Source organism: Triturus cristatus, chromosome 4_1 (assembly GCF_964204655.1).
Source record: "Triturus cristatus chromosome 4_1, aTriCri1.1, whole genome shotgun sequence".
Classification (NCBI taxonomy): Eukaryota; Metazoa; Chordata; class Amphibia; order Caudata; family Salamandridae; genus Triturus; species Triturus cristatus.
This window is the reverse complement of record NC_140585.1, coordinates 108,788,604-108,809,779: the sequence shown is the minus strand read 5'-3', so window position 1 is coordinate 108,809,779 and position 21,176 is coordinate 108,788,604. Positions and strand designations below refer to the sequence as shown.

The 21,176-nt window shown below is 44.0% G+C and overlaps 12 non-coding genes across 12 annotated transcripts; 3 read left to right on the top strand and 9 right to left on the bottom strand.

Moving 5' to 3' along the window:
- Window positions 1-1,286: 1,286 nt before the first annotated feature.
- On the bottom strand, window positions 1,287-1,359 carry TRNAM-CAU (transfer RNA methionine (anticodon CAU)). The gene has a single exon. It is a non-coding gene; the product is annotated as a tRNA-Met (tRNA).
- A 1,483-nt stretch (window positions 1,360-2,842) lies between these two features.
- Window positions 2,843-2,915, bottom strand: TRNAM-CAU (transfer RNA methionine (anticodon CAU)). The gene has a single exon. It is a non-coding gene; the product is annotated as a tRNA-Met (tRNA).
- Window positions 2,916-5,954: 3,039 nt separating this feature from the next.
- TRNAM-CAU (transfer RNA methionine (anticodon CAU)) lies at window positions 5,955-6,027 on the bottom strand. Its single transcript has one exon. It is a non-coding gene; the product is annotated as a tRNA-Met (tRNA).
- Window positions 6,028-7,239: 1,212 nt separating this feature from the next.
- TRNAA-CGC (transfer RNA alanine (anticodon CGC)) lies at window positions 7,240-7,311 on the top strand. Its single transcript has one exon. It is a non-coding gene; the product is annotated as a tRNA-Ala (tRNA).
- Window positions 7,312-7,510: 199 nt separating this feature from the next.
- TRNAM-CAU (transfer RNA methionine (anticodon CAU)) lies at window positions 7,511-7,583 on the bottom strand. Its single transcript has one exon. It is a non-coding gene; the product is annotated as a tRNA-Met (tRNA).
- A 1,483-nt stretch (window positions 7,584-9,066) lies between these two features.
- On the bottom strand, window positions 9,067-9,139 carry TRNAM-CAU (transfer RNA methionine (anticodon CAU)). The gene has a single exon. It is a non-coding gene; the product is annotated as a tRNA-Met (tRNA).
- Window positions 9,140-10,351: 1,212 nt separating this feature from the next.
- Window positions 10,352-10,423, top strand: TRNAA-CGC (transfer RNA alanine (anticodon CGC)). The gene has a single exon. It is a non-coding gene; the product is annotated as a tRNA-Ala (tRNA).
- Window positions 10,424-10,622: 199 nt separating this feature from the next.
- Window positions 10,623-10,695, bottom strand: TRNAM-CAU (transfer RNA methionine (anticodon CAU)). Its single transcript has one exon. It is a non-coding gene; the product is annotated as a tRNA-Met (tRNA).
- Window positions 10,696-12,178: 1,483 nt separating this feature from the next.
- TRNAM-CAU (transfer RNA methionine (anticodon CAU)) lies at window positions 12,179-12,251 on the bottom strand. The gene has a single exon. It is a non-coding gene; the product is annotated as a tRNA-Met (tRNA).
- A 4,324-nt stretch (window positions 12,252-16,575) lies between these two features.
- On the top strand, window positions 16,576-16,647 carry TRNAA-CGC (transfer RNA alanine (anticodon CGC)). The gene has a single exon. It is a non-coding gene; the product is annotated as a tRNA-Ala (tRNA).
- A 199-nt stretch (window positions 16,648-16,846) lies between these two features.
- Window positions 16,847-16,919, bottom strand: TRNAM-CAU (transfer RNA methionine (anticodon CAU)). Its single transcript has one exon. It is a non-coding gene; the product is annotated as a tRNA-Met (tRNA).
- A 1,483-nt stretch (window positions 16,920-18,402) lies between these two features.
- On the bottom strand, window positions 18,403-18,475 carry TRNAM-CAU (transfer RNA methionine (anticodon CAU)). The gene has a single exon. It is a non-coding gene; the product is annotated as a tRNA-Met (tRNA).
- Window positions 18,476-21,176: the final 2,701 nt, after the last annotated feature.

Below are 21,176 nucleotides of genomic sequence, written 5' to 3'. Positions count from 1 at the left end.
TGAGGCCCCGGGTTCAATCCCCGGCATCTCCAGACTTTTGCCATGCTTACCTTGGATTTTGGGCAGAAAGCTAGGCTGGCATCATGATGAAGGAAGAGATATGTCCTCCAACCGGGATGAGGACCCCGCTTAATCTGTCAGACGTTTGCCTTGAAAAATCCCATGAAATGGGGCTATCTCATTTTTGATGATTATAGAGCAAAAGAATCCTACTTGTTGAAGACATCAAAGTGATGATTCATCTTGACAACCATAATGCTTTGATGATAGAAATCTGTCGCATCTCTCTTGATCATTGGTAAGGGTTCTTCTTCTAAACCAAAGACTCTTTACAGTAGCTTTTAGAAAAACGGAATATTTTGTTTATCTCAATCACCTTCAATCTACAGATTTTTCCGTTCTCTTTCCTTTTGAAAATGCATCCAAAATGCACGTTCTTGATGCTGGGTGCTTAGTAATGACTCCCATAACTTTCTGTCATTTCTTTCATGGTTCCGCGCAGCCATCCATTTGCCACCAATGCTGCCCAAGGTCTTTGTATCAAAGTTCCTTTCCTTTCTGTAAAATTGAAATTTGGAGCACCCCTGCTTATCCCCAAGCCAAGACAGAACATGAACTTTGGTCTGAAATCCTCCTTTGGGGTGATAAGACGTACCTTACAGTGTGCTCTAAGAACTGGTGACTTTGAGAGGGAGCTGCAGGTAATGTTAATGATTTTCATCGATCTGCTCCTGATCCCCACCCCCACAACCTTTCTTGAGCGAGAGATAATTACAGCGCTGAAAGATACTTCAGCCACTCCTTCGATAGCTCAGTTGGTAGAGCGGAGGACTGTAGCATAAAGTCAGACATCCTTAGGTCGCTGGTTCAAATCAGGCTCGAAGGATTTTGTGCTTCGATTTCCATAACTTTCACTTTTATTCAAACAATACCTTCCATTGATTATGATCGAGACTTTGCAGTCCCTGGGTTTCAGGGATTCCTTGCATCCATCAAACAGCTCAAGTGCAAAAGTGGGGATGTAGCTCAGTGGTAGAGCGCATGTTTTGCATGTATGAGGTCCCGGGTTCAATCCCCGGCATCTCCAGGAGCCTCTGTTCCTTATCTTGGCTTTTTTCCAGAAGGCTAGCCTGCCATCATGCAGAAAGAAGAAGTTTGTCATGCAGTTGGGGTGAGAGCCCCACTTAAATAGTCAGACATTTGCTTTGGAAAAATCTTTGAACTAGGCATAGTTTGCGCATTTCAAGAAAATCGGAGAATTTTGCATTCCAAAAGAAGGAAATAAATGCCCTCTCTGAGGATCGAACTCAGGACCTTCAGATTATGAGACTGACGCGCTGCCTACTGCGCTAAGAAGGCTGTATATAGGCATCTGTACATAAGACCATGAAGATCATCCAGGTACAAGGCTGAAGGATTTTCCTGACTGACATTGTATACTGCAGAGTCGAATGGGGTGATGTGGCCGTCGGTTCAATGCAGGGTTTCCAATCATACAGTCAAATCTTGCAGAAGTGGGGATGTAGCTCAGTGGTAGAGCGCATGCTTTGCATGTATGAGGCCCCGGGTTCAATCCCCGGCATCTCCAGACTTTTGCCATGCTTACCTTGGATTTTGGGCAGAAAGCTAGGCTGGCATCATGATGAAGGAAGAGATATGTCCTCCAACCGGGAAGAGGACCCCGCTTAATCTGTCAGACGTTTGCCTTGAAAAATCCCATGAAATGGGGCTATCTCATTTTTGATGATTATAGATCAAAAGAATCCTACTTGTTGAAGACATCAAAGTGATGATTCATCTTGACAACCATAATGCTTTGATGATAGAAATCTGTCGCATCTCTCTTGATCATTGGTAAGGGTTCTTCTTCTAAACCAAAGACTCTTTACAGTAGCTTTTAGAAAAACGGAATATTTTGTTTATCTCAATCACCTTCAATCTACAGATTTTTCCGTTCTCTTTCCTTTTGAAAATGCATCCAAAATGCACGTTCTTGATGCTGGGTGCTTAGTAATGACTCCCATAACTTTCTGTCATTTCTTTCATGGTTCCGCGCAGCCATCCATTTGCCACCAATGCTGCCCAAGGTCTTTGTATCAAAGTTCCTTTCCTTTCTGTAAAATTGAAATTTGGAGCACCCCTGCTTATCCCCAAGCCAAGACAGAACATGAACTTTGGTCTGAAATCCTCCTTTGGGGTGATAAGACGTACCTTACAGTGTGCTCTAAGAACTGGTGACTTTGAGAGGGAGCTGCAGGTAATGTTAATGATTTTCATCGATCTGCTCCTGATCCCCACCCCCACAACCTTTCTTGAGCGAGAGATAATTACAGCGCTGAAAGATACTTCAGCCACTCCTTCGATAGCTCAGTTGGTAGAGCGGAGGACTGTAGCATAAAGTCAGACATCCTTAGGTCGCTGGTTCAAATCAGGCTCGAAGGATTTTGTGCTTCGATTTCCATATCTTTCACTTTTATTCAAACAATACCTTCCATTGATTATGATCGAGACTTTGCAGTCCCTGGGTTTCAGGGATTCCTTGCATCCATCAAACAGCTCGAGTGCAAAAGTGGGGATGTAGCTCAGTGGTAGAGCGCATGTTTTGCATGTATGAGGTCCCGGGTTCAATCCCCGGCATCTCCAGGAGCCTCTGTTCCTTATCTTGGCTTTTTTCCAGAAGGCTAGCCTGCCATCATGCAGAAAGAAGAAGTTTGTCATGCAGTTGGGGTGAGAGCCCCACTTAAATAGTCAGACATTTGCTTTGGAAAAATCTTTGAACTAGGCATAGTTTGCGCATTTCAAGAAAATCGGAGAATTTTGCATTCCAAAAGAAGGAAATAAATGCCCTCTCTGAGGATCGAACTCAGGACCTTCAGATTATGAGACTGACGCGCTGCCTACTGCGCTAAGAAGGCTGTATATAGGCATCTGTACATAAGACCATGAAGATCATCCAGGTACAAGGCTGAAGGATTTTCCTGACTGACATTGTATACTGCAGAGTCGAATGGGGTGATGTGGCCGTCGGTTCAATGCAGGGTTTCCAATCATACAGTCAAATCTTGCAGAAGTGGGGATGTAGCTCAGTGGTAGAGCGCATGCTTTGCATGTATGAGGCCCCGGGTTCAATCCCCGGCATCTCCAGACTTTTGCCATGCTTACCTTGGATTTTGGGCAGAAAGCTAGGCTGGCATCATGATGAAGGAAGAGATATGTCCTCCAACCGGGATGAGGACCCCGCTTAATCTGTCAGACGTTTGCCTTGAAAAATCCCATGAAATGGGGCTATCTCATTTTTGATGATTATAGAGCAAAAGAATCCTACTTGTTGAAGACATCAAAGTGATGATTCATCTTGACAACCATAATGCTTTGATGATAGAAATCTGTCGCATCTCTCTTGATCATTGGTAAGGGTTCTTCTTCTAAACCAAAGACTCTTTACAGTAGCTTTTAGAAAAACGGAATATTTTGTTTATCTCAATCACCTTCAATCTACAGATTTTTCCGTTCTCTTTCCTTTTGAAAATGCATCCAAAATGCACGTTCTTGATGCTGGGTGCTTAGTAATGACTCCCATAACTTTCTGTCATTTCTTTCATGGTTCCGCGCAGCCATCCATTTGCCACCAATGCTGCCCAAGGTCTTTGTATCAAAGTTCCTTTCCTTTCTGTAAAATTGAAATTTGGAGCACCCCTGCTTATCCCCAAGCCAAGACAGAACATGAACTTTGGTCTGAAATCCTCCTTTGGGGTGATAAGACGTACCTTACAGTGTGCTCTAAGAACTGGTGACTTTGAGAGGGAGCTGCAGGTAATGTTAATGATTTTCATCGATCTGCTCCTGATCCCCACCCCCACAACCTTTCTTGAGCGAGAGATAATTACAGCGCTGAAAGATACTTCAGCCACTCCTTCGATAGCTCAGTTGGTAGAGCGGAGGACTGTAGCATAAAGTCAGACATCCTTAGGTCGCTGGTTCAAATCAGGCTCGAAGGATTTTGTGCTTCGATTTCCATAACTTTCACTTTTATTCAAACAATACCTTCCATTGATTATGATCGAGACTTTGCAGTCCCTGGGTTTCAGGGATTCCTTGCATCCATCAAACAGCTCAAGTGCAAAAGTGGGGATGTAGCTCAGTGGTAGAGCGCATGTTTTGCATGTATGAGGTCCCGGGTTCAATCCCCGGCATCTCCAGGAGCCTCTGTTCCTTATCTTGGCTTTTTTCCAGAAGGCTAGCCTGCCATCATGCAGAAAGAAGAAGTTTGTCATGCAGTTGGGGTGAGAGCCCCACTTAAATAGTCAGACATTTGCTTTGGAAAAATCTTTGAACTAGGCATAGTTTGCGCATTTCAAGAAAATCGGAGAATTTTGCATTCCAAAAGAAGGAAATAAATACCCTCTCTGAGGATCGAACTCAGGACCTTCAGATTATGAGACTGACGCGCTGCCTACTGCGCTAAGAAGGCTGTATATAGGCATCTGTACATAAGACCATGAAGATCATCCAGGTACAAGGCTGAAGGATTTTCCTGACTGACATTGTATACTGCAGAGTCGAATGGGGTGATGTGGCCGTCGGTTCAATGCAGGGTTTCCAATCATACAGTCAAATCTTGCAGAAGTGGGGATGTAGCTCAGTGGTAGAGCGCATGCTTTGCATGTATGAGGCCCCGGGTTCAATCCCCGGCATCTCCAGACTTTTGCCATGCTTACCTTGGATTTTGGGCAGAAAGCTAGGCTGGCATCATGATGAAGGAAGAGATATGTCCTCCAACCGGGATGAGGACCCCGCTTAATCTGTCAGACGTTTGCCTTGAAAAATCCCATGAAATGGGGCTATCTCATTTTTGATGATTATAGATCAAAAGAATCCTACTTGTTGAAGACATCAAAGTGATGATTCATCTTGACAACCATAATGCTTTGATGATAGAAATCTGTCGCATCTCTCTTGATCATTGGTAAGGGTTCTTCTTCTAAACCAAAGACTCTTTACAGTAGCTTTTAGAAAAACGGAATATTTTGTTTATCTCAATCACCTTCAATCTACAGATTTTTCCGTTCTCTTTCCTTTTGAAAATGCATCCAAAATGCACGTTCTTGATGCTGGGTGCTTAGTAATGACTCCCATAACTTTCTGTCATTTCTTTCATGGTTCCGCGCAGCCATCCATTTGCCACCAATGCTGCCCAAGGTCTTTGTATCAAAGTTCCTTTCCTTTCTGTAAAATTGAAATTTGGAGCACCCCTGCTTATCCCCAAGCCAAGACAGAACATGAACTTTGGTCTGAAATCCTCCTTTGGGGTGATAAGACGTACCTTACAGTGTGCTCTAAGAACTGGTGACTTTGAGAGGGAGCTGCAGGTAATGTTAATGATTTTCATCGATCTGCTCCTGATCCCCACCCCCACAACCTTTCTTGAGCGAGAGATAATTACAGCGCTGAAAGATACTTCAGCCACTCCTTCGATAGCTCAGTTGGTAGAGCGGAGGACTGTAGCATAAAGTCAGACATCCTTAGGTCGCTGGTTCAAATCAGGCTCGAAGGATTTTGTGCTTCGATTTCCATATCTTTCACTTTTATTCAAACAATACCTTCCATTGATTATGATCGAGACTTTGCAGTCCCTGGGTTTCAGGGATTCCTTGCATCCATCAAACAGCTCAAGTGCAAAAGTGGGGATGTAGCTCAGTGGTAGAGCGCATGTTTTGCATGTATGAGGTCCCGGGTTCAATCCCCGGCATCTCCAGGAGCCTCTGTTCCTTATCTTGGCTTTTTTCCAGAAGGCTAGCCTGCCATCATGCAGAAAGAAGAAGTTTGTCATGCAGTTGGGGTGAGAGCCCCACTTAAATAGTCAGACATTTGCTTTGGAAAAATCTTTGAACTAGGCATAGTTTGCGCATTTCAAGAAAATCGGAGAATTTTGCATTCCAAAAGAAGGAAATAAATGCCCTCTCTGAGGATCGAACTCAGGACCTTCAGATTATGAGACTGACGCGCTGCCTACTGCGCTAAGAAGGCTGTATATAGGCATCTGTACATAAGACCATGAAGATCATCCAGGTACAAGGCTGAAGGATTTTCCTGACTGACATTGTATACTGCAGAGTCGAATGGGGTGATGTGGCCGTCGGTTCAATGCAGGGTTTCCAATCATACAGTCAAATCTTGCAGAAGTGGGGATGTAGCTCAGTGGTAGAGCGCATGCTTTGCATGTATGAGGCCCCGGGTTCAATCCCCGGCATCTCCAGACTTTTGCCATGCTTACCTTGGATTTTGGGCAGAAAGCTAGGCTGGCATCATGATGAAGGAAGAGATATGTCCTCCAACCGGGATGAGGACCCCGCTTAATCTGTCAGACGTTTGCCTTGAAAAATCCCATGAAATGGGGCTATCTCATTTTTGATGATTATAGATCAAAAGAATCCTACTTGTTGAAGACATCAAAGTGATGATTCATCTTGACAACCATAATGCTTTGATGATAGAAATCTGTCGCATCTCTCTTGATCATTGGTAAGGGTTCTTCTTCTAAACCAAAGACTCTTTACAGTAGCTTTTAGAAAAACGGAATATTTTGTTTATCTCAATCACCTTCAATCTACAGATTTTTCCGTTCTCTTTCCTTTTGAAAATGCATCCAAAATGCACGTTCTTGATGCTGGGTGCTTAGTAATGACTCCCATAACTTTCTGTCATTTCTTTCATGGTTCCGCGCAGCCATCCATTTGCCACCAATGCTGCCCAAGGTCTTTGTATCAAAGTTCCTTTCCTTTCTGTAAAATTGAAATTTGGAGCACCCCTGCTTATCCCCAAGCCAAGACAGAACATGAACTTTGGTCTGAAATCCTCCTTTGGGGTGATAAGACGTACCTTACAGTGTGCTCTAAGAACTGGTGACTTTGAGAGGGAGCTGCAGGTAATGTTCATGATTTTCATCGATCTGCTCCTGATCCCCACCCCCACAACCTTTCTTGAGCGAGAGATAATTACAGCGCTGAAAGATACTTCAGCCACTCCTTCGATAGCTCAGTTGGTAGAGCGGAGGACTGTAGCATAAAGTCAGACATCCTTAGGTCGCTGGTTCAAATCTGGCTCGAAGGATTTTGTGCTTCGATTTCCATATCTTTCACTTTTATTCAAACAATACCTTCCATTGATTATGATCGAGACTTTGCAGTCCCTGGGTTTCAGGGACTCCTTGCATCCATCAAACAGCTCGAGTGCAAAAGTGGGGATGTAGCTCAGTGGTAGAGCGCATGCTTCGCATGTATGAGGTCCCGGGTTCAATCCCCGGCATCTCCAGGAGCCTCTGTTCCTTATCTTGGCTTTTTTCCAGAAGGCTAGCCTGCCATCATGCAGAAAGAAGAAGTTTGTCATGCAGTTGGGGTGAGAGCCCCACTTAAATAGTCAGACATTTGCTTTGGAAAAATCTTTGAACTAGGCATAGTTTGCGCATTTCAAGAAAATCGGAGAATTTTGCATTCCAAAAGAAGGAAATAAATGCCCTCTCTGAGGATCGAACTCAGGACCTTCAGATTATGAGACTGACGCGCTGCCTACTGCGCTAAGAAGGCTGTATATAGGCATCTGTACATAAGACCATGAAGATCATCCAGGTACAAGGCTGAAGTTTTTTCCTGACTGACATTGTATACTGCAGAGTCAAATGGGGTGATGTGGCCGTCGGTTCAATGCAGGGTTTCCAATCATACAGTCAAATTTTGCAGAAGTGGGGATGTAGCTCAGTGGTAGAGCGCATGCTTTGCATGTATCAGGCCCCGGGTTCAATCCCCGGCATCTCCAGACTTTTGCCATGCTTACCTTGGATTTTGGGCAGAAAGCTAGGCTGGCATCATGATGAAGGAAGAGATATGTCCTCCAACAGGGATGAGGACCCTGCTTAATCTGTCAGACGTTTGCCTTGAAAAATCCCATGAAATGGGGCTATCTCATTTTTGATGATTATAGATCAAAAGAATCCTACTTGTTGAAGACATCAAAGTGATGATTCATCTTGACAACCATAATGCTTTGATGATAGAAATCTGTCGCATCTCTCTTGATCATTGGTAAGGGTTCTTCTTCTAAACCAAAGACTCTTTACAGTAGCTTTTAGAAAAACGGAATATTTTGTTTATCTCAATCACCTTCAATCTACAGATTTTTCCGTTCTCTTTCCTTTTGAAAATGCATCCAAAATGCACGTTCTTGATGCTGGGTGCTTAGTAATGACTCCCATAACTTTCTGTCATTTCTTTCATGGTTCCGCGCAGCCATCCATTTGCCACCAATGCTGCCCAAGGTCTTTGTATCAAAGTTCCTTTCCTTTCTGTAAAATTGAAATTTGGAGCACCCCTGCTTATCCCCAAGCCAAGACAGAACATGAACTTTGGTCTGAAATCCTCCTTTGGGGTGATAAGACGTACCTTACAGTGTGCTCTAAGAACTGGTGACTTTGAGAGGGAGCTGCAGGTAATGTTAATGATTTTCATCGATCTGCTCCTGATCCCCACCCCCACAACCTTTCTTGAGCGAGAGATAATTACAGCGCTGAAAGATACTTCAGCCACTCCTTCGATAGCTCAGTTGGTAGAGCGGAGGACTGTAGCATAAAGTCAGACATCCTTAGGTCGCTGGTTCAAATCAGGCTCGAAGGATTTTGTGCTTCGATTTCCATATCTTTCACTTTTATTCAAACAATACCTTCCATTGATTATGATCGAGACTTTGCAGTCCCTGGGTTTCAGGGATTCCTTGCATCCATCAAACAGCTCAAGTGCAAAAGTGGGGATGTAGCTCAGTGGTAGAGCGCATGTTTTGCATGTATGAGGTCCCGGGTTCAATCCCCGGCATCTCCAGGAGCCTCTGTTCCTTATCTTGGCTTTTTTCCAGAAGGCTAGCCTGCCATCATGCAGAAAGAAGAAGTTTGTCATGCAGTTGGGGTGAGAGCCCCACTTAAATAGTCAGACATTTGCTTTGGAAAAATCTTTGAACTAGGCATAGTTTGCGCATTTCAAGAAAATCGGAGAATTTTGCATTCCAAAAGAAGGAAATAAATGCCCTCTCTGAGGATCGAACTCAGGACCTTCAGATTATGAGACTGACGCGCTGCCTACTGCGCTAAGAAGGCTGTATATAGGCATCTGTACATAAGACCATGAAGATCATCCAGGTACAAGGCTGAAGGATTTTCCTGACTGACATTGTATACTGCAGAGTCGAATGGGGTGATGTGGCCGTCGGTTCAATGCAGGGTTTCCAATCATACAGTCAAATCTTGCAGAAGTGGGGATGTAGCTCAGTGGTAGAGCGCATGCTTTGCATGTATGAGGCCCCGGGTTCAATCCCCGGCATCTCCAGACTTTTGCCATGCTTACCTTGGATTTTGGGCAGAAAGCTAGGCTGGCATCATGATGAAGGAAGAGATATGTCCTCCAACCGGGATGAGGACCCCGCTTAATCTGTCAGACGTTTGCCTTGAAAAATCCCATGAAATGGGGCTATCTCATTTTTGATGATTATAGATCAAAAGAATCCTACTTGTTGAAGACATCAAAGTGATGATTCATCTTGACAACCATAATGCTTTGATGATAGAAATCTGTCGCATCTCTCTTGATCATTGGTAAGGGTTCTTCTTCTAAACCAAAGACTCTTTACAGTAGCTTTTAGAAAAACGGAATATTTTGTTTATCTCAATCACCTTCAATCTACAGATTTTTCCGTTCTCTTTCCTTTTGAAAATGCATCCAAAATGCACGTTCTTGATGCTGGGTGCTTAGTAATGACTCCCATAACTTTCTGTCATTTCTTTCATGGTTCCGCGCAGCCATCCATTTGCCACCAATGCTGCCCAAGGTCTTTGTATCAAAGTTCCTTTCCTTTCTGTAAAATTGAAATTTGGAGCACCCCTGCTTATCCCCAAGCCAAGACAGAACATGAACTTTGGTCTGAAATCCTCCTTTGGGGTGATAAGACGTACCTTACAGTGTGCTCTAAGAACTGGTGACTTTGAGAGGGAGCTGCAGGTAATGTTCATGATTTTCATCGATCTGCTCCTGATCCCCACCCCCACAACCTTTCTTGAGCGAGAGATAATTACAGCGCTGAAAGATACTTCAGCCACTCCTTCGATAGCTCAGTTGGTAGAGCGGAGGACTGTAGCATAAAGTCAGACATCCTTAGGTCGCTGGTTCAAATCTGGCTCGAAGGATTTTGTGCTTCGATTTCCATATCTTTCACTTTTATTCAAACAATACCTTCCATTGATTATGATCGAGACTTTGCAGTCCCTGGGTTTCAGGGACTCCTTGCATCCATCAAACAGCTCGAGTGCAAAAGTGGGGATGTAGCTCAGTGGTAGAGCGCATGCTTCGCATGTATGAGGTCCCGGGTTCAATCCCCGGCATCTCCAGGAGCCTCTGTTCCTTATCTTGGCTTTTTTCCAGAAGGCTAGCCTGCCATCATGCAGAAAGAAGAAGTTTGTCATGCAGTTGGGGTGAGAGCCCCACTTAAATAGTCAGACATTTGCTTTGGAAAAATCTTTGAACTAGGCATAGTTTGCGCATTTCAAGAAAATCGGAGAATTTTGCATTCCAAAAGAAGGAAATAAATGCCCTCTCTGAGGATCGAACTCAGGACCTTCAGATTATGAGACTGACGCGCTGCCTACTGCGCTAAGAAGGCTGTATATAGGCATCTGTACATAAGACCATGAAGATCATCCAGGTACAAGGCTGAAGTTTTTTCCTGACTGACATTGTATACTGCAGAGTCAAATGGGGTGATGTGGCCGTCGGTTCAATGCAGGGTTTCCAATCATACAGTCAAATTTTGCAGAAGTGGGGATGTAGCTCAGTGGTAGAGCGCATGCTTTGCATGTATCAGGCCCCGGGTTCAATCCCCGGCATCTCCAGACTTTTGCCATGCTTACCTTGGATTTTGGGCAGAAAGCTAGGCTGGCATCATGATGAAGGAAGAGATATGTCCTCCAACAGGGATGAGGACCCTGCTTAATCTGTCAGACGTTTGCCTTGAAAAATCCCATGAAATGGGGCTATCTCATTTTTGATGATTATAGATCAAAAGAATCCTACTTGTTGAAGACATCAAAGTGATGATTCATCTTGACAACCATAATGCTTTGATGATAGAAATCTGTCGCATCTCTCTTGATCATTGGTAAGGGTTCTTCTTCTAAACCAAAGACTCTTTACAGTAGCTTTTAGAAAAACGGAATATTTTGTTTATCTCAATCACCTTCAATCTACAGATTTTTCCGTTCTCTTTCCTTTTGAAAATGCATCCAAAATGCACGTTCTTGATGCTGGGTGCTTAGTAATGACTCCCATAACTTTCTGTCATTTCTTTCATGGTTCCGCGCAGCCATCCATTTGCCACCAATGCTGCCCAAGGTCTTTGTATCAAAGTTCCTTTCCTTTCTGTAAAATTGAAATTTGGAGCACCCCTGCTTATCCCCAAGCCAAGACAGAACATGAACTTTGGTCTGAAATCCTCCTTTGGGGTGATAAGACGTACCTTACAGTGTGCTCTAAGAACTGGTGACTTTGAGAGGGAGCTGCAGGTAATGTTAATGATTTTCATCGATCTGCTCCTGATCCCCACCCCCACAACCTTTCTTGAGCGAGAGATAATTACAGCGCTGAAAGATACTTCAGCCACTCCTTCGATAGCTCAGTTGGTAGAGCGGAGGACTGTAGCATAAAGTCAGACATCCTTAGGTCGCTGGTTCAAATCAGGCTCGAAGGATTTTGTGCTTCGATTTCCATATCTTTCACTTTTATTCAAACAATACCTTCCATTGATTATGATCGAGACTTTGCAGTCCCTGGGTTTCAGGGATTCCTTGCATCCATCAAACAGCTCGAGTGCAAAAGTGGGGATGTAGCTCAGTGGTAGAGCGCATGTTTTGCATGTATGAGGTCCCGGGTTCAATCCCCGGCATCTCCAGGAGCCTCTGTTCCTTATCTTGGCTTTTTTCCAGAAGGCTAGCCTGCCATCATGCAGAAAGAAGAAGTTTGTCATGCAGTTGGGGTGAGAGCCCCACTTAAATAGTCAGACATTTGCTTTGGAAAAATCTTTGAACTAGGCATAGTTTGCGCATTTCAAGAAAATCGGAGAATTTTGCATTCCAAAAGAAGGAAATAAATGCCCTCTCTGAGGATCGAACTCAGGACCTTCAGATTATGAGACTGACGCGCTGCCTACTGCGCTAAGAAGGCTGTATATAGGCATCTGTACATAAGACCATGAAGATCATCCAGGTACAAGGCTGAAGGATTTTCCTGACTGACATTGTATACTGCAGAGTCGAATGGGGTGATGTGGCCGTCGGTTCAATGCAGGGTTTCCAATCATACAGTCAAATCTTGCAGAAGTGGGGATGTAGCTCAGTGGTAGAGCGCATGCTTTGCATGTATGAGGCCCCGGGTTCAATCCCCGGCATCTCCAGACTTTTGCCATGCTTACCTTGGATTTTGGGCAGAAAGCTAGGCTGGCATCATGATGAAGGAAGAGATATGTCCTCCAACCGGGATGAGGACCCCGCTTAATCTGTCAGACGTTTGCCTTGAAAAATCCCATGAAATGGGGCTATCTCATTTTTGATGATTATAGAGCAAAAGAATCCTACTTGTTGAAGACATCAAAGTGATGATTCATCTTGACAACCATAATGCTTTGATGATAGAAATCTGTCGCATCTCTCTTGATCATTGGTAAGGGTTCTTCTTCTAAACCAAAGACTCTTTACAGTAGCTTTTAGAAAAACGGAATATTTTGTTTATCTCAATCACCTTCAATCTACAGATTTTTCCGTTCTCTTTCCTTTTGAAAATGCATCCAAAATGCACGTTCTTGATGCTGGGTGCTTAGTAATGACTCCCATAACTTTCTGTCATTTCTTTCATGGTTCCGCGCAGCCATCCATTTGCCACCAATGCTGCCCAAGGTCTTTGTATCAAAGTTCCTTTCCTTTCTGTAAAATTGAAATTTGGAGCACCCCTGCTTATCCCCAAGCCAAGACAGAACATGAACTTTGGTCTGAAATCCTCCTTTGGGGTGATAAGACGTACCTTACAGTGTGCTCTAAGAACTGGTGACTTTGAGAGGGAGCTGCAGGTAATGTTAATGATTTTCATCGATCTGCTCCTGATCCCCACCCCCACAACCTTTCTTGAGCGAGAGATAATTACAGCGCTGAAAGATACTTCAGCCACTCCTTCGATAGCTCAGTTGGTAGAGCGGAGGACTGTAGCATAAAGTCAGACATCCTTAGGTCGCTGGTTCAAATCAGGCTCGAAGGATTTTGTGCTTCGATTTCCATAACTTTCACTTTTATTCAAACAATACCTTCCATTGATTATGATCGAGACTTTGCAGTCCCTGGGTTTCAGGGATTCCTTGCATCCATCAAACAGCTCAAGTGCAAAAGTGGGGATGTAGCTCAGTGGTAGAGCGCATGTTTTGCATGTATGAGGTCCCGGGTTCAATCCCCGGCATCTCCAGGAGCCTCTGTTCCTTATCTTGGCTTTTTTCCAGAAGGCTAGCCTGCCATCATGCAGAAAGAAGAAGTTTGTCATGCAGTTGGGGTGAGAGCCCCACTTAAATAGTCAGACATTTGCTTTGGAAAAATCTTTGAACTAGGCATAGTTTGCGCATTTCAAGAAAATCGGAGAATTTTGCATTCCAAAAGAAGGAAATAAATACCCTCTCTGAGGATCGAACTCAGGACCTTCAGATTATGAGACTGACGCGCTGCCTACTGCGCTAAGAAGGCTGTATATAGGCATCTGTACATAAGACCATGAAGATCATCCAGGTACAAGGCTGAAGGATTTTCCTGACTGACATTGTATACTGCAGAGTCGAATGGGGTGATGTGGCCGTCGGTTCAATGCAGGGTTTCCAATCATACAGTCAAATCTTGCAGAAGTGGGGATGTAGCTCAGTGGTAGAGCGCATGCTTTGCATGTATGAGGCCCCGGGTTCAATCCCCGGCATCTCCAGACTTTTGCCATGCTTACCTTGGATTTTGGGCAGAAAGCTAGGCTGGCATCATGATGAAGGAAGAGATATGTCCTCCAACCGGGATGAGGACCCCGCTTAATCTGTCAGACGTTTGCCTTGAAAAATCCCATGAAATGGGGCTATCTCATTTTTGATGATTATAGATCAAAAGAATCCTACTTGTTGAAGACATCAAAGTGATGATTCATCTTGACAACCATAATGCTTTGATGATAGAAATCTGTCGCATCTCTCTTGATCATTGGTAAGGGTTCTTCTTCTAAACCAAAGACTCTTTACAGTAGCTTTTAGAAAAACGGAATATTTTGTTTATCTCAATCACCTTCAATCTACAGATTTTTCCGTTCTCTTTCCTTTTGAAAATGCATCCAAAATGCACGTTCTTGATGCTGGGTGCTTAGTAATGACTCCCATAACTTTCTGTCATTTCTTTCATGGTTCCGCGCAGCCATCCATTTGCCACCAATGCTGCCCAAGGTCTTTGTATCAAAGTTCCTTTCCTTTCTGTAAAATTGAAATTTGGAGCACCCCTGCTTATCCCCAAGCCAAGACAGAACATGAACTTTGGTCTGAAATCCTCCTTTGGGGTGATAAGACGTACCTTACAGTGTGCTCTAAGAACTGGTGACTTTGAGAGGGAGCTGCAGGTAATGTTAATGATTTTCATCGATCTGCTCCTGATCCCCACCCCCACAACCTTTCTTGAGCGAGAGATAATTACAGCGCTGAAAGATACTTCAGCCACTCCTTCGATAGCTCAGTTGGTAGAGCGGAGGACTGTAGCATAAAGTCAGACATCCTTAGGTCGCTGGTTCAAATCAGGCTCGAAGGATTTTGTGCTTCGATTTCCATAACTTTCACTTTTATTCAAACAATACCTTCCATTGATTATGATCGAGACTTTGCAGTCCCTGGGTTTCAGGGATTCCTTGCATCCATCAAACAGCTCAAGTGCAAAAGTGGGGATGTAGCTCAGTGGTAGAGCGCATGTTTTGCATGTATGAGGTCCCGGGTTCAATCCCCGGCATCTCCAGGAGCCTCTGTTCCTTATCTTGGCTTTTTTCCAGAAGGCTAGCCTGCCATCATGCAGAAAGAAGAAGTTTGTCATGCAGTTGGGGTGAGAGCCCCACTTAAATAGTCAGACATTTGCTTTGGAAAAATCTTTGAACTAGGCATAGTTTGCGCATTTCAAGAAAATCGGAGAATTTTGCATTCCAAAAGAAGGAAATAAATACCCTCTCTGAGGATCGAACTCAGGACCTTCAGATTATGAGACTGACGCGCTGCCTACTGCGCTAAGAAGGCTGTATATAGGCATCTGTACATAAGACCATGAAGATCATCCAGGTACAAGGCTGAAGGATTTTCCTGACTGACATTGTATACTGCAGAGTCGAATGGGGTGATGTGGCCGTCGGTTCAATGCAGGGTTTCCAATCATACAGTCAAATCTTGCAGAAGTGGGGATGTAGCTCAGTGGTAGAGCGCATGCTTTGCATGTATGAGGCCCCGGGTTCAATCCCCGGCATCTCCAGACTTTTGCCATGCTTACCTTGGATTTTGGGCAGAAAGCTAGGCTGGCATCATGATGAAGGAAGAGATATGTCCTCCAACCGGGATGAGGACCCCGCTTAATCTGTCAGACGTTTGCCTTGAAAAATCCCATGAAATGGGGCTATCTCATTTTTGATGATTATAGATCAAAAGAATCCTACTTGTTGAAGACATCAAAGTGATGATTCATCTTGACAACCATAATGCTTTGATGATAGAAATCTGTCGCATCTCTCTTGATCATTGGTAAGGGTTCTTCTTCTAAACCAAAGACTCTTTACAGTAGCTTTTAGAAAAACGGAATATTTTGTTTATCTCAATCACCTTCAATCTACAGATTTTTCCGTTCTCTTTCCTTTTGAAAATGCATCCAAAATGCACGTTCTTGATGCTGGGTGCTTAGTAATGACTCCCATAACTTTCTGTCATTTCTTTCATGGTTCCGCGCAGCCATCCATTTGCCACCAATGCTGCCCAAGGTCTTTGTATCAAAGTTCCTTTCCTTTCTGTAAAATTGAAATTTGGAGCACCCCTGCTTATCCCCAAGCCAAGACAGAACATGAACTTTGGTCTGAAATCCTCCTTTGGGGTGATAAGACGTACCTTACAGTGTGCTCTAAGAACTGGTGACTTTGAGAGGGAGCTGCAGGTAATGTTCATGATTTTCATCGATCTGCTCCTGATCCCCACCCCCACAACCTTTCTTGAGCGAGAGATAATTACAGCGCTGAAAGATACTTCAGCCACTCCTTCGATAGCTCAGTTGGTAGAGCGGAGGACTGTAGCATAAAGTCAGACATCCTTAGGTCGCTGGTTCAAATCTGGCTCGAAGGATTTTGTGCTTCGATTTCCATATCTTTCACTTTTATTCAAACAATACCTTCCATTGATTATGATCGAGACTTTGCAGTCCCTGGGTTTCAGGGACTCCTTGCATCCATCAAACAGCTCGAGTGCAAAAGTGGGGATGTAGCTCAGTGGTAGAGCGCATGCTTCGCATGTATGAGGTCCCGGGTTCAATCCCCGGCATCTCCAGGAGCCTCTGTTCCTTATCTTGGCTTTTTCCCAGAAGGCTAGCCTGCCATCATGCAGAAAGAAGAAGTTTGTCATGCAGTTGGGGTGAGAGCCCCACTTAAATAGTCAGACATTTGCTTTGGAAAAATCTTTGAACTAGGCATAGTTTGCGCATTTCAAGAAAATCGGAGAATTTTGCATTCCAAAAGAAGGAAATAAATGCCCTCTCTGAGGATCGAACTCAGGACCTTCAGATTATGAGACTGACGCGCTGCCTACTGCGCTAAGAAGGCTGTATATAGGCATCTGTACATAAGACCATGAAGATCATCCAGGTACAAGGCTGAAGTTTTTTCCTGACTGACATTGTATACTGCAGAGTCAAATGGGGTGATGTGGCCGTCGGTTCAATGCAGGGTTTCCAATCATACAGTCAAATTTTGCAGAAGTGGGGATGTAGCTCAGTGGTAGAGCGCATGCTTTGCATGTATCAGGCCCCGGGTTCAATCCCCGGCATCTCCAGACTTTTGCCATGCTTACCTTGGATTTTGGGCAGAAAGCTAGGCTGGCATCATGATGAAGGAAGAGATATGTCCTCCAACAGGGATGAGGACCCTGCTTAATCTGTCAGACGTTTGCCTTGAAAAATCCCATGAAATGGGGCTATCTCATTTTTGATGATTATAGATCAAAAGAATCCTACTTGTTGAAGACATCAAAGTGATGATTCATCTTGACAACCATAATGCTTTGATGATAGAAATCTGTCGCATCTCTCTTGATCATTGGTAAGGGTTCTTCTTCTAAACCAAAGACTCTTTACAGTAGCTTTTAGAAAAACGGAATATTTTGTTTATCTCAATCACCTTCAATCTACAGATTTTTCCGTTCTCTTTCCTTTTGAAAATGCATCCAAAATGCACGTTCTTGATGCTGGGTGCTTAGTAATGACTCCCATAACTTTCTGTCATTTCTTTCATGGTTCCGCGCAGCCATCCATTTGCCACCAATGCTGCCCAAGGTCTTTGTATCAAAGTTCCTTTCCTTTCTGTAAAATTGAAATTTGGAGCACCCCTGCTTATCCCCAAGCCAAGACAGAACATGAACTTTGGTCTGAAATCCTCCTTTGGGGTGATAAGACGTACCTTACAGTGTGCTCTAAGAACTGGTGACTTTGAGAGGGAGCTGCAGGTAATGTTAATGATTTTCATCGATCTGCTCCTGATCCCCACCCCCACAACCTTTCTTGAGCGAGAGATAATTACAGCGCTGAAAGATACTTCAGCCACTCCTTCGATAGCTCAGTTGGTAGAGCGGAGGACTGTAGCATAAAGTCAGACATCCTTAGGTCGCTGGTTCAAATCAGGCTCGAAGGATTTTGTGCTTCGATTTCCATATCTTTCACTTTTATTCAAACAATACCTTCCATTGATTATGATCGAGACTTTGCAGTCCCTGGGTTTCAGGGATTCCTTGCATCCATCAAACAGCTCGAGTGCAAAAGTGGGGATGTAGCTCAGTGGTAGAGCGCATGTTTTGCATGTATGAGGTCCCGGGTTCAATCCCCGGCATCTCCAGGAGCCTCTGTTCCTTATCTTGGCTTTTTTCCAGAAGGCTAGCCTGCCATCATGCAGAAAGAAGAAGTTTGTCATGCAGTTGGGGTGAGAGCCCCACTTAAATAGTCAGACATTTGCTTTGGAAAAATCTTTGAACTAGGCATAGTTTGCGCATTTCAAGAAAATCGGAGAATTTTGCATTCCAAAAGAAGGAAATAAATGCCCTCTCTGAGGATCGAACTCAGGACCTTCAGATTATGAGACTGACGCGCTGCCTACTGCGCTAAGAAGGCTGTATATAGGCATCTGTACATAAGACCATGAAGATCATCCAGGTACAAGGCTGAAGGATTTTCCTGACTGACATTGTATACTGCAGAGTCGAATGGGGTGATGTGGCCGTCGGTTCAATGCAGGGTTTCCAATCATACAGTCAAATCTTGCAGAAGTGGGGATGTAGCTCAGTGGTAGAGCGCATGCTTTGCATGTATGAGGCCCCGGGTTCAATCCCCGGCATCTCCAGACTTTTGCCATGCTTACCTTGGATTTTGGGCAGAAAGCTAGGCTGGCATCATGATGAAGGAAGAGATATGTCCTCCAACCGGGATGAGGACCCCGCTTAATCTGTCAGACGTTTGCCTTGAAAAATCCCATGAAATGGGGCTATCTCATTTTTGATGATTATAGAGCAAAAGAATCCTACTTGTTGAAGACATCAAAGTGATGATTCATCTTGACAACCATAATGCTTTGATGATAGAAATCTGTCGCATCTCTCTTGATCATTGGTAAGGGTTCTTCTTCTAAACCAAAGACTCTTTACAGTAGCTTTTAGAAAAACGGAATATTTTGTTTATCTCAATCACCTTCAATCTACAGATTTTTCCGTTCTCTTTCCTTTTGAAAATGCATCCAAAATGCACGTTCTTGATGCTGGGTGCTTAGTAATGACTCCCATAACTTTCTGTCATTTCTTTCATGGTTCCGCGCAGCCATCCATTTGCCACCAATGCTGCCCAAGGTCTTTGTATCAAAGTTCCTTTCCTTTCTGTAAAATTGAAATTTGGAGCACCCCTGCTTATCCCCAAGCCAAGACAGAACATGAACTTTGGTCTGAAATCCTCCTTTGGGGTGATAAGACGTACCTTACAGTGTGCTCTAAGAACTGGTGACTTTGAGAGGGAGCTGCAGGTAATGTTAATGATTTTCATCGATCTGCTCCTGATCCCCACCCCCACAACCTTTCTTGAGCGAGAGATAATTACAGCGCTGAAAGATACTTCAGCCACTCCTTCGATAGCTCAGTTGGTAGAGCGGAGGACTGTAGCATAAAGTCAGACATCCTTAGGTCGCTGGTTCAAATCAGGCTCGAAGGATTTTGTGCTTCGATTTCCATAACTTTCACTTTTATTCAAACAATACCTTCCATTGATTATGATCGAGACTTTGCAGTCCCTGGGTTTCAGGGATTCCTTGCATCCATCAAACAGCTCAAGTGCAAAAGTGGGGATGTAGCTCAGTGGTAGAGCGCATGTTTTGCATGTATGAGGTCCCGGGTTCAATCCCCGGCATCTCCAGGAGCCTCTGTTCCTTATCTTGGCTTTTTTCCAGAAGGCTAGCCTGCCATCATGCAGAAAGAAGAAGTTTGTCATGCAGTTGGGGTGAGAGCCCCACTTAAATAGTCAGACATTTGCTTTGGAAAAATCTTTGAACTAGGCATAGTTTGCGCATTTCAAGAAAATCGGAGAATTTTGCATTCCAAAAGAAGGAAATAAATACCCTCTCTGAGGATCGAACTCAGGACCTTCAGATTATGAGACTGACGCGCTGCCTACTGCGCTAAGAAGGCTGTATATAGGCATCTGTACATAAGACCATGAAGATCATCCAGGTACAAGGCTGAAGGATTTTCCTGACTGACATTGTATACTGCAGAGTCGAATGGGGTGATGTGGCCGTCGGTTCAATGCAGGGTTTCCAATCATACAGTCAAATCTTGCAGAAGTGGGGATGTAGCTCAGTGGTAGAGCGCATGCTTTGCATGTATGAGGCCCCGGGTTCAATCCCCGGCATCTCCAGACTTTTGCCATGCTTACCTTGGATTTTGGGCAGAAAGCTAGGATGGCATCATGATGAAGGAAGAGATATGTCCTCCAACCGGGATGAGGACCCCGCTTAATCTGTCAGACGTTTGCCTTGAAAAATCCCATGAAATGGGGCTATCTCATTTTTGATGATTATAGATCAAAAGAATCCTACTTGTTGAAGACATCAAAGTGATGATTCATCTTGACAACCATAATGCTTTGATGATAGAAATCTGTCGCATCTCTCTTGATCATTGGTAAGGGTTCTTCTTCTAAACCAAAGACTCTTTACAGTAGCTTTTAGAAAAACGGAATATTTTGTTTATCTCAATCACCTTCAATCTACAGATTTTTCCGTTCTCTTTCCTTTTGAAAATGCATCCAAAATGCACGTTCTTGATGCTGGGTGCTTAGTAATGACTCCCATAACTTTCTGTCATTTCTTTCATGGTTCCGCGCAGCCATCCATTTGCCACCAATGCTGCCCAAGGTCTTTGTATCAAAGTTCCTTTCCTTTCTGTAAAATTGAAATTTGGAGCACCCCTGCTTATCCCCAAGCCAAGACAGAACATGAACTTTGGTCTGAAATCCTCCTTTGGGGTGATAAGACGTACCTTACAGTGTGCTCTAAGAACTGGTGACTTTGAGAGGGAGCTGCAGGTAATGTTCATGATTTTCATCGATCTGCTCCTGATCCCCACCCCCACAACCTTTCTTGAGCGAGAGATAATTACAGCGCTGAAAGATACTTCAGCCACTCCTTCGATAGCTCAGTTGGTAGAGCGGAGGACTGTAGCATAAAGTCAGACATCCTTAGGTCGCTGGTTCAAATCTGGCTCGAAGGATTTTGTGCTTCGATTTCCATATCTTTCACTTTTATTCAAACAATACCTTCCATTGATTATGA